This window comes from Aulonocara sp. 'chitande type north' Nkhata Bay, linkage group LG1, assembly GCF_057382095.1.
Source record: "Aulonocara sp. 'chitande type north' Nkhata Bay isolate Kocher_YH1m ecotype deep benthic linkage group LG1, A_spYH_male_GT1.1, whole genome shotgun sequence".
Taxonomy (NCBI): domain Eukaryota; kingdom Metazoa; phylum Chordata; class Actinopteri; order Cichliformes; family Cichlidae; genus Aulonocara; species Aulonocara sp. 'chitande type north' Nkhata Bay.
In genome coordinates, this window is record NC_141344.1 from 11560187 (window position 1) to 11572221 (window position 12035).

Here is a 12035-nt window from a genome sequence, read left to right on the forward strand (position 1 = left end):
CAACTATCCTTTGAAGCACCGCTCCTCTAAAACAGCAATAAGGATAATTATTAGGTTATTTACATTATTATGTAAATAACAAAATAACTTAAAACAAAAACTGGGAAACGTAAAGTCCGAAGTCTTTATATTAAGGGCCATCAGTCAAACAATACTGTTTGCTCTGGGTCTAAACAGAGCGCGTTGTGTGTGACGTCTTCTTTTGCGCATGCGGGCCGCTTTAGGCGTTTAGACTAGAGCGCGTTTGCTGTCGCATTTTATTTGTAGTGTGAACAAGCAGACAAAAAAATCGGATTTGATCAAAAAATCGGAATTGAGCATTAAGACCTGCAGTGTGAACGTAGCCTGGCTTTCTGTATGTTACAGCCTGACGAAGAAGCGAGAGGTGAGCTTTCAGCTGTCTAATTATGTATCTCGGTGCACCTGTGCATTTATCGCTGCAGCTTGCTAACCAAATTAGCTAGCACGCACGAGCAGCACCCTGTAAAATATAATTAATCCTAGCTAAAAAGAGAACTAGATTATTAAATTAATAAAGTAAACACTAAAATTATACTTAGCTAGCATTAGTGTATTGAAGAGCTTTTTTGTATATCACTTGCCAGTAGATGATGGTCCAGAATGACGCCAGAGGTCAAAAACAGTAAACTAACCCATAAAAGGGACACTTGTCAATTTTTTTTCTTTTTGTTTGTATTTGAAACCATTTAAGACAGTGTTCTTGCAACTTTTTGGTTAAGTAAAATCCATATTCTTCTACATTATTTTTGAATTTTTGTAAACAGGAAATGCGCACAGGATGTGGGATCTCATTCTGTAAGACTTTTCTGAGGTTTGGTTCAGTCTGGTCAGGTAGGCACTTATTTCTTGCATCTTTCTGTGAATATTGTGTCTGAGAAATTGATTGATTTTCTGACACTATTGTGTATATTTTGTACCACGATAACCATATCTGTTGTAATGTGTGCATCAATCAGACTCGTGATGGATGGTAGACAAACACATTTTTGAAAGATCCTGTTTTTAGTGTGACAGATACAAGATTGCCAACCATTAGCCAAGATGGGATATTGCCATTGTACTTTTAATTCAAAGTCTTCTGAGATTTAAAAAAAAAAGTGTTAGAAAAGTGGTTTTGAAAACACTGAACAGGTAATTGCAGATAGCACTCTCAAGTGCCTCCATAAATGGCTTTTGATTTCAACTCCAGGCAAACAGGAGCTTTCCATTAACAGCATTTGGCAAATCAACATCTTGAGGTATAATTAAAAACATGTTTCCAAGAGAAAATGCTGTAATGGTGGCTAGACAGCATGTGTTGATAATTACATTGTGGATAATGGACAGAGGATAGTAGCACATTGCAGGCGGTGCTGGACCCAATGGGCCATGATAATTAACCAAAATCTTAATGACATCGGGAAAAATGATTCCTCCCCAGCTCGTATATGATAAATGTTTAATGTTTCATTACAATAATGATGGGAATGCAAAATGCCAAACCACTGAATGTCAAACTTTTGTCACTATTGTCTTGTAATTAGAGAAAGCTCCAACTGTCTTAACAATTTCCCAGAGCAGCCTCAGCCAGCATTTAGCGCACTCATGAATACGTGGTGACAGGGAAGGGAATTGTATGGAGAGCATAGCCAGTTGCAGAGTCTAACAGTAATTTAGCGTTTGTGTCCACTGTGTGAATCTTAATCCTTTTGACAATTAAACAGTTAAAAATAATAGATCTTTTTACAGCATGCTCTCCTTTGTGTATATATGTTTCTTGTCATCTGCAACTTAGTCTGCTGGAAAGATAGAACTTTGTCTATTGTAGTATATTGTAGAAGTGACAAAGTGAAGCACAGTTGTTTTGTAGAAATGCATTAGTCAGGTTATTTTGACCATCCCGCCTCTCTGTAAGATTGCTCTACACAGTCGAGAAATCCCTGTTCAATTTCCGAGCTGGCTGTTTTAACCCACATAGACTCCAGTGGGAGATGTGATCAATACACTGTACTTGACTATCATTATCAAGACTTATGTCTCCTTCAGTTCAGGGCTCATTAAATCAGAGGACCACATTTTTCTGCCCGGTGTCTCACCAAGGCTCTTGAGTCACATTAAGGTCTGATTTACGCGTCTTTAATGATGGGCCACTCTTAATTAGCTGGTGGCACAAAAACACAGCCGCTTCTGAAAAGGATGACCATCTAAGGCTCTGGAAGATGTTTGCTTCAGGCCACACTCAATCTGTCATCCGTATCAAATCGTGCTCACTTTGCAAAAACAGCTTCCACTGGTGACTGTGGCCATACCTCATATGTTGAGAGATGCCAGAGGCAATAATGAATCCTTGCTGAGATTCCTCCTTCCCTTGCATCAATTCAGAGTGCCAGTTATGCAAGGCTTTTGGTCTGCAGCAAGGTCTCTAACTTCTCTTTCCTGAAGTATCTGCTGTCAAACAGAGGACACTGATGAGTTCTTCGCTCCTTGTTTTGGTCACAATCCATTGGCTCCAGCCTGAGAGGCTTTCTATATCATTAGCAAAAAAATAATTTAGTTAGTTTAATGGAGTGACTTAGACTAACAAGTTGTTGCAACAAGAGTACCCTGAAGTGACTTGAGATATATTACCACAGTAGTAGTGGTTGCTCATTAGCTCCTTGCAGTGTTATTGCAGTTTGGCTCATGAGAAACCTGCATAATATTCATGCACGGCTGTAAAAGAGAGACGGCTGATAAATTGCATAATAACCAGATTAGCAATATGTCACACTAAGCCTCTGGCAAACAGCAAGGGAATTGGGAAGATTCTACCCTTCCTGTGAGATGAGAAAGATATAAATAGAAACCTTGAAGCACAATTTGTCAAGTTACATGAGCAGAAATGCATTCCCCTTTCTGCACCACCCAAAATATGTACGCACCCTTTGAAGCAGATTTCATCAAGTCGTAATGAAAATGTTGATGTATCTGTGAAAGCATTGACAAATATCTTGTTAAAGGTCACATTCATTTCATAACCTTTATTTTGTGGTCCTTGGCACATTGGGTGACTTGAAACAATCTTTTATAAGATGAAATAAACTCTGGTCATTGTAGTGTGATAATGTGTTCCATTAGGCCAAATTATCTGTGGCTGTTCAAAATGATAATTCTGCCTGTTTGGAAGCCTAGAAGTGGAATTGTATTGTGCAATTTAGTCAAGGTTGATGGCCAGGCACTTTGTTCCCAATGAAGTTCCAATTGTCACAGAATCTGATGTAAGGCTTCCAAAATGACTTTGTCTTTTTTTTAATCTAAGAAGGGAGTACACGAATAAAAGAACATTTCACTCTTTGAAACGCTTCATTCTCCAAAACACAATGAAAACAGTACATTGCAAAGCGACTAGAGCAATTCTGAAGCACTGTGGAAAAAGGGCAGATGGCAGTCTGTAACTGTAGATCTAGTCTCTGTTTGCTTTGTAGTCTCTTTATGAAGCTCATTTATTAAATGAGCTTCATTCATTCTTTTAAAGACCAAGTTAGACCTTCCCTTCCTTTACATTTCACCCTCACAAACTTGGCCACAACACTTTTCTCCCACTTTTTAATTATATGTAGCTGTTTTCTGGTGCACCATCAGACTCTGCAATTCACCTGTTTACTTTCTGTCATAGTACTATTAAATATTTGCGGGTCCTCTCCCTAGTGGAAGTGGTTTTTAGAAGGCAACAAATGAAAAACGTGTGTGTTCCAGTGACGTTGTGAACAAGTCAAGCCATGAATTTAGAACAGGATATGGGCTCGAGGGTAGCTGTTTGGAAAGTAATTACATCAAAGGCTGTTGAGGGAATATTTGCGACACAAAAATTGCTGCTGATGATAAGCAGGGCTCCACAAGGCAGTAGTTATGGACTCCTTGTGGCCAGTGCACTGTTGTGCTTTCTCTTACAAAATAATAATTTATCTTACAATGATGAGCCCACCTGTCTATAGTTACTATACTGAGGAGTGAAACTGTTGGGCTGCTTCTTGTGCCTCTGAATGACTACATGCTACTATCCAAGGTACCCAGATGCATAAATTTGTCTGTGTGGGTTGTGAGGGTTTTTATTTATTTATTTTTTTAAGAATGGCAGCACTGATATATTATACAGTGTATGTGTTACATATGTTTCTTCATATCATCTGGCAGAACAAAAGGCAGAAAAGATTGTTGGGCTAAATGAAAAATGTTGTCAATGTTTTAAGAGTAGTGTTGTTCTGATTCTGGTGTTATACCCTTAGCACTATCTGCTTTATGTTCCAGTTTGCATCATTGTAGCTGGTGGTGGAGAGCCATGCGGTGTCTAAATTGTATGTAAGTTGGACACTGAAATGATAAAAAAACAACCAATTAATGAATAAATATATATCAGATTTTTTTTTCAAACTCCTTAAAAATGGCTTTTGGCCATGAAAATCCAGTATCACTGATTATTTTAATCAGGATTTTGTTCTTATCTTTGAATAAAACTCTAATGTTCTGCTTGATTACTATCTCAGGAGATTTCTGGATTCTTATTCCTCACTTAATGTTATTGTTGTCAGTTGAGATGATGTAAGCTGTATGATGTTGTTGCGTCCTCCTCGTCGATGTTGCTGTATTACTGGATTAGTTGTTAGACGTTCATGACCTCTTTCTGTACATTTACTGACTGGGTTTCGCCTTTAATAGTTGAGGTGTGTGTGTGTGTGTCTGCTTCTGTAATGTGCAGTAACACCCCCCAAGCATTAGAGCTTGTCAGACGGTGCTGACCTACATAGTCACTGTTGAGTCATGGATGCAGAGGTTGGTTTTGACAACCTTGCATAGTTTTGGTTGGCAAGAAATTGTTGCCCATTCTGGGTGGCCGTCAGTGTGCTGTGTAAGGGAGTAATGAAATCTGTTAAACTTGTTACAGAGGCAGTCAGAAATTACATCATCATCATTTCCATCATCCTTTGTTTGCCCACACATATTATATAAGCCATTATGAGTTCAGACAGAACAGAGTTAGCAGTGAGTGATGACAATCAAAAGATTTTAGCTAAGACAAACAACTGTTCATTTAGTATGCAAGTTATATTTATTATATTGCAATCGTTTGCAATTCCACTGCACCCCTTCAAGTTTCAATGATAGGAAATATAATATTCTCTGTTGTTTGGTGGGATATAGGAAGTCCTAAAGCACAAACACTGCAAAACTATAATATAAATGACCATCACTGCAAATATTTCCTTTTATTTATAAACTCTATAGGCAACGTTGAGTAGTAGCATATCTGCAATATTGTTATCTGTGAGTACAAGACATTGTCTCTTGATCGTACTTGGGTAATTATAACTGAGTGAAATAATGCCAGTGTTGCAAATTCTTTAAAATTGAAATAGAGTCAGGCAAAGAATTTACAGTACATGGTTCCAGAAACTGAAAAACATCTGGCATAAACTCATTTGCAAAATTTAAAATGTGATTTTCATTAACCAGAGAATATGTCTGGAATTTTGTTTCAGGGAAATTGGTGTGAGAGCTTAAAGGGGGCTCAGTGTGCATTGATCCTTTACGTTATCTGAGAGACTGTGATTTTGGAGTACAAACTACCTAGAATAGCCCAACAGTTTGATGTACAGTACAGGAGGTCATCTTGTTATTCTACCAGAACTTGTTGCAGAGTTGAAAGTTTTAATTGAGGCTACTTTCTTTGTGAGTTGAGATTGGAAAACTTGAAGCACAAACCTCAAATTAGACCGTGCAGATGGATCACATATATTATTCCTGCTTTAACCAACTTAAATGAACGACCCCTAATACATCTCCTGGGAAATGGCGAAGAACAGATTATCAGTATCCCTGCCTGGGACACCTGAGGCCCAATGTGAAATCATATCTACGAAAACACACAGGTGTGGTTCATCTTGTGTAAGGAGACAGTTCTTGATTGGTATAGATTACATATTGCTTAATGCGTATCAGGATAGTGAAAGTGTATGTTTTTGAGGCATTTAAGTATAAGACAGTCAGTCAGTGCTATTTAGGTGGCCATTAAAGCATGGTAATATTCTTTAAATGCTACGTGTGTATGTGTTCCTGTGTAGCTATCTTTGTGAGGACCGAAATTGCATTCTACTATACTTGTGAGAATCAACAGTCACTCACCGGTCCTCACAAGTTTGAAGGCATTTTTGAGGCTCAAAATGTGGTTTTAGAGTCAGGCTTACAATTAGGTTATGGCTAGGTTTAGAGTAAGGGTTAGGGTTAGGCATTCATTTTTGATGGTTAGGGTAAGGGGCTAGGGAAAGCATTATGTCAATGAAGGTCCTCACTAAGATAGCTGAATGAGTGTGTGTGCGCGTGTGTGCGCGCCAGTACCTCCAGTAGCTGTACAAAAATTGAGCCTGTTATGCTTCCATAAATAATTTCTTATTTACAGTAACATCTGATTTTAGTATTAGTAGTATTTTGATTAAAAAACTGAGGTTTGGCCACATCATCCTTTATGGTGAACTGACTCTCATAAACACGCACACACACATAGCTAAATATATGTGTATATATATATATGTGTGCATCTTCTTTAATCTAGTTACTACAGTATATCTATGCTGTGTTTTATTGATGTATTTGATTTACTGCTTAAACTCTTGATTGAACTTAATGTTAACAAGACATCTGACAGTCTCTAGATTTCACTGAAAAGAGCAGCTGGCATTTTTTTTTCCAGCTTCTATCTACAGATTTTAATTTCTGAGGAGAGTGATGCATGTTGGTCACATGTGAGTCTAATCTTAAATCATGGACAGAAAAGTTGTGAAAATTTTTAGAAAATGGTTTGTTCATTTTTAAGAAAAGAAAAATGATGAGAAAGATTAAAGAATTATTATTTTAGTACTTTTGAAACAAATTTTAATTTCACAGTCAGTGAGCATTTGGATAATGGCAAAACAGATATGAATTACAATTATATTTTATTCTGACGGAAAGAAATTAAATGTGCTTTCTTATTTTAAAAAAGTTCATTTATTGTTATTTGGAATTTATTTATTGTTTTGTGTGCGTGCGTGTGCACCAGAGTACATGTGTATGTGGGAGTAGAAATGGGATCGGTGTACAGAAGCAGATGTTTTCTCAGGGGGTGTGTGGCACTCTCAGCAGTGTTTGGAATGGGATACACGCTGTGCTCACTGTAATTGGTGCATGTGTTAAAGCCAAACCTTCCTAAGGTCCCTTGTGAAGTTTGTTATCCTGCTTCCCCACCTTCTTCCCAGTGGATTGGAATCCAGGTCGTTGCACTGCAGACACTGAAACTTGCACATACTGGCTGAAGGAAAAACAAGAAGGCAGATTATACTGAAAGGCACTGACATTCCCAAAGCAGTTGTTTGTTTTGAATTCACCATATATCTTCTCTATGTGCTGATCGCATCACTGTTGGATTATTTTTTTTAAACCATTATTTAAATGATCTAGTAACAGTTTCATGAACAATTTATATACTGAAGTGTTTCTGTTCTCCTCTCCTTCATCTTTCTTTTGATTAGCTGCAACTATCTCTTCCTGACCCAATCTTGCCCCTCTCTGCTGACACAGCAGCACTGGTTGATGCCTGACAATGTCTGAAACAGTTTAATTGGATAGATAATCATTCTGACCAGACTATTCAGCTTTCCCATGCGGGTTTTCTTAAGTTTTTAGGTACCGTGTAAGTGAAAAAGATTAAGCTTTTTACATGATAAGCTGTGTTTTTGAAATGATCCCACACTTTTTGAGTTTGTTCTCGTTATAATTACTTGCCTATTATCAAATGATACCAGGACCTGCTGTGTCTGTGAGTTTTGACTTTTTCTTCTTTGGTCAATTGCTTTCAGAGTGGAACAATCCAGAGGTGTGGACTCGAGTCACATGACTTGGACTCGAGTCAGACTCGAGTCATTAATTTTATGACTTTAGACTTGACTTGAAAAAATGTTCTAAGACTTGTGACTTGACTTGGACTTTTACACCAATGACTTGGGACTTGAATTGGACTTGAACCGGTTTACTTGAAAAGACTTGATATTTTACCCCAAATATAAAATTTAACATGCATATTATATAGAGATTGAAAATGTGACGTCATTCACAGGTAGAACCGCAAAGGATTCTGGGAACTCGTGGCAAGCGGTACTAGCGCACACAGGCTTTCAATTAAAATCAGTCACACAGCGATAAAAAGAAACACAAAAATGTCAAGAAGCCGTTGTATTATTAACTGCAATAGCCGGTCGCATGACAGCCACGGGAAGCCGACGGGTAAAGAGATCGGTTGTTATCGGATTACGTCGTTGAAGAGAAATTGTTCGAGCCATGTTTCCGAAGTAACAAAGACGCGACGGATGGCCTGGATTGCAGCCATTCAAAGATCAAATATAACGTCCCAGAACCCTCCAGCTCACAGGTTAGTCTGCTCCAAGCATTTACACGAAGGTCAGTGTTTTTTAGTAGTTAATACGTCATTTTCATAACATAATTGGTGATATAGGTTACAAGCAAGTCTGGCGCTGAACAGAAATTGTCGCGCTATGCTCCTTTATTTATTGTGCATAAATAGTGAATTGTCCTGACACAATATTGCGTTTCGCCTCTGTTATTATGGTACATTGACAAAAACATATACTTTTATTCACAGGATAAAACAGGTTTTTTGTATCACTAATTGCCCAGTACGATTACAGCATACAATATTGTTGTCACTGCTACATTTCTGTGATGGGTACCAGAAATTATTTCCACTACTAATTAATTACCATTGAGCTCAAAGGTCCTATTAATAAACGGTTAACGAATATGTATTTATGACGACAATTTGTGAGACTGGTAAACTTATGATACGTACGATGGTCTTTCGTTCTACACGGTGCATTTCAAGGTCCTGTACCCATCCGTCGGTAAACTGTACCTGGGCTTGTTGCAGTGACCTGAAGTTACTAAACTTCATGAGTGTATGCACTCACTCCAAGAACCGTATGATTATAAATATGCATATAAATATGCTAAGATGAGATAGCTGACTTCATCTAACTAGCAAATGTTGTCCAGGCTACGTTGGTGATACAGTTTTTTTTTAATGTGTATGATATTTTTGTCATGCGATTTTAAAGCCGGTCCTACAACCGCATCCAAGAATAACATGTAGCTTATCTCAGAACTGTCGGTGAAAATTATTCTTGGAGCTAGGTTTAATTGAGCTGCATTTTAAAGAGGTGCAATTTCACAATTTGTGTATATTTTCTAAGTTCACTATTTTGTCATGTGTTGAGAAAAACACAGATTTTAAAATTACATGGTCTAATATTTACATTTAGCATAACTGCAACATTATTTTTTCGTTTTTTTTTTTTTTAAAAGACTCGAAAGGACTTGAAATTCAAAGTTTCAGACTTGTGACTTGACTCGGACTTTTACACCAGTGACTTGAGACTCGACTCTGACTTGCCTGACATTACTTGAGACTTGACTTGAGACTTGAGGATAAAGACTTGAGACTTACTTGAGACTTGCAAAACAATGACTTGGTCCCACCTCTGGAACAATCAACCAAGGAGTCAGATTGACTTATGTTTGCATGGCTGTGACTACAACCCTACTTTCTACATCTGAAATATTTTCTCTTAGCAATTGCAGTTTGGACTCTGAGACCTTCACAATAGATTTTTACACCAGACTGCTGGCTTTCTAAACAATAATTATATGCACGATTATTTGAAAAATAAACTGCTTGTGCAACAGAAAAGTGAGTTTTTAGCAGTCATCACCTTTCCCTTAGCCATCCATAAATTTTGTGGATAAGCTGAGGCTGCAGTATATTTATTACTAAGTAGAGACTGTTGATAATATTGTCATAGTCTTATTTTTAACAAGCTTTGAATTTTTCTAATTATTGTGGTTCTCATCAGTATGCGTGTATGTCCCTTTCAGATGCCTTTAGATATTATATGATTTCACAAATGTGATGACTTTCTTTAGAATGAGAAATCATTTTGTTATTTTTAAAACAGATATTACAGTAGAGCAGTGGTTGGCACCGTCACTGCAAGAATGCCCTGTGTTCAAATCCACCTGCCGGCTGATGTCTTTCTATGTTGAATACTCTGTGGAAGTTCTTCCACAGTCCAAGGACATGGTTATTAGGATAACTGGTGATTCTAAATATGCCATAAGTGTTAACATTGATCAGTCTTTATGCTTTAGCCCTGCAATAGCCCTGGTGACCTGTCCAGGGTGTACCCTGCTTCTCACCCAATGACAGCTGGAATAGGCTGTCACCAGACAAGAGGCTATTTTCAGAGTATTGCCACTACTGATTAGGGATTCAGTCGATAAGATCCCTCTTACTTGTAAAAACTGAGGTTTTTGTCAGAGCCAAGATAAAATCCCCAATATCATAATAAAGTGTATGTGTAACTATTTTTGTTAGTTTCCTGCACTCAAATAATACACATTTTTGTTTATCGTTGCTAGAAATAAGTATCAAATGCTTTACTGTCAAATAACATAACAAAGACTCATTTAAAGGCTGCCTTTATTCTATGCACCCTTTCTGAGCCAGAGAAAAACACTGACTGCCAACGCTCCACTAATTTAGCTCCAAGCCATTGTTTTGCAGAGTACAACTGTCAGAAAATGTGTCAGCAATGATTTGATGTTAACTGATGAATTGATAATTTTAAAGTTTTAATATTCAAAGTTATTAATTCTCATAATGACTGTTTATAATACATGTGAACTGCTGTTCTTAACATAACAGTAACAACATTTCTGTAAGAATAATGAGTGGATAAAGGCTGGGTTTTATAAAGGGCACCAATGAACATTGATACAAAGAGTGCAATAACAAAAGACAAATGTTGGTTTTTTTTTTGTTGTTTTTTTTTTTTAAAGAGAGACCACAAAGTGAATATAAATGAAAAAAGGAAGCTATATCTGGAGGCCAACTGTAAATGTACAGCAATGTGATCTCATAAGTTTCTGAGAAATGGAAAATGATTTCAAGCATTTGTCTTGAAAAAACAGTTAGGAAAGCAGTACCGTGATTATATAAAGTGTGACATGAGACAAGCTGTGGAGGTCTTCTCATTTTGTTCTGGCAGTGTTAACGATCACCAAGAAATTTTTCCTAACAACTTCTGATATTCCATAGAAGAGTTATAATTTAATGCCCTTATTCCTAATGATTTTCAGTGAAGCTCTGGCAGGTGGCTGGTCGTGACACTTGCTCTGTGCTTGCCAGATTACAGACAGGATACACCCTGTAAATGGGAGAATATTTTCAGAAAGATGAAAAGAATTAATTTAAAACGGTGCCTTCAACTGAAACAATATGTCAAGTGAAAATTACCTTCAGGAAAGAAGATTACTGAGAAACATGGGCAAAATGTTATCCATCCATCGATCAATTCTGCGGAGGGGGGGCTGGCTATCCCAGCTGTCTTATGCTACGTTCACACTGCAGGACTCAATGCTCAATTCCGATTTTTTTTGTCTGCTCGTTCACACTACAAATAAAATGCGACAGCAAACGCGCTCTAGTGTGAACCCTCAAAGCGGCCCGCATGTGCAAAAGAAGACGTCACACACAACGCGCTCTGTTTAGACCCAGAGCAAACAGTATTGTTTGACTGATGGCCCTTAATATAAAGCCTTCGGACTTTACGTTTCCCAGTTTTTGTTTTAAGTTATTTTGTTATTTACATAATAATGTAAATAACCTAATAATTATCCTTATTGCTGTTTTAGAGGAGCGGTGCTTCAAAGGCTAGTTGCAGATTTCTGTCAGAATCTGCAGATTATACAGTACAAATAAAATGTTCACGTTTCTCCAATGTTGTCTTCCCAACAGTTTCACTGACATCTACGCTGGATGGCCAGGAAGCGTTCACGATGTCTTCTCGGGTGCTTCTCCGGCGCTGATAATTGGCGTCTGTCTTGTGTCAGTGACGTAAAAGACGGATTTAATGCGACATGACCGTTCAAACAGTAGTCGCTTTCTAAAATAT

The 12035-nt window shown here is 37.6% G+C and overlaps 1 long non-coding RNA gene across 1 annotated transcript in view; it reads left to right on the forward strand.

The window, feature by feature from the left end:
• The first annotated feature begins 282 nt into the window (after positions 1 to 282).
• The window catches only part of LOC147338724 (uncharacterized), a 39005-nt gene continuing 27252 nt past the window's right edge, over positions 283 to 12035 (forward strand). The window contains exons 1-2 of the long non-coding RNA XR_015130202.1: positions 283 to 385; positions 786 to 852. This is a non-coding gene — a long non-coding RNA (uncharacterized LOC147338724). The remainder of the gene's footprint in view (positions 386 to 785; positions 853 to 12035) is intronic.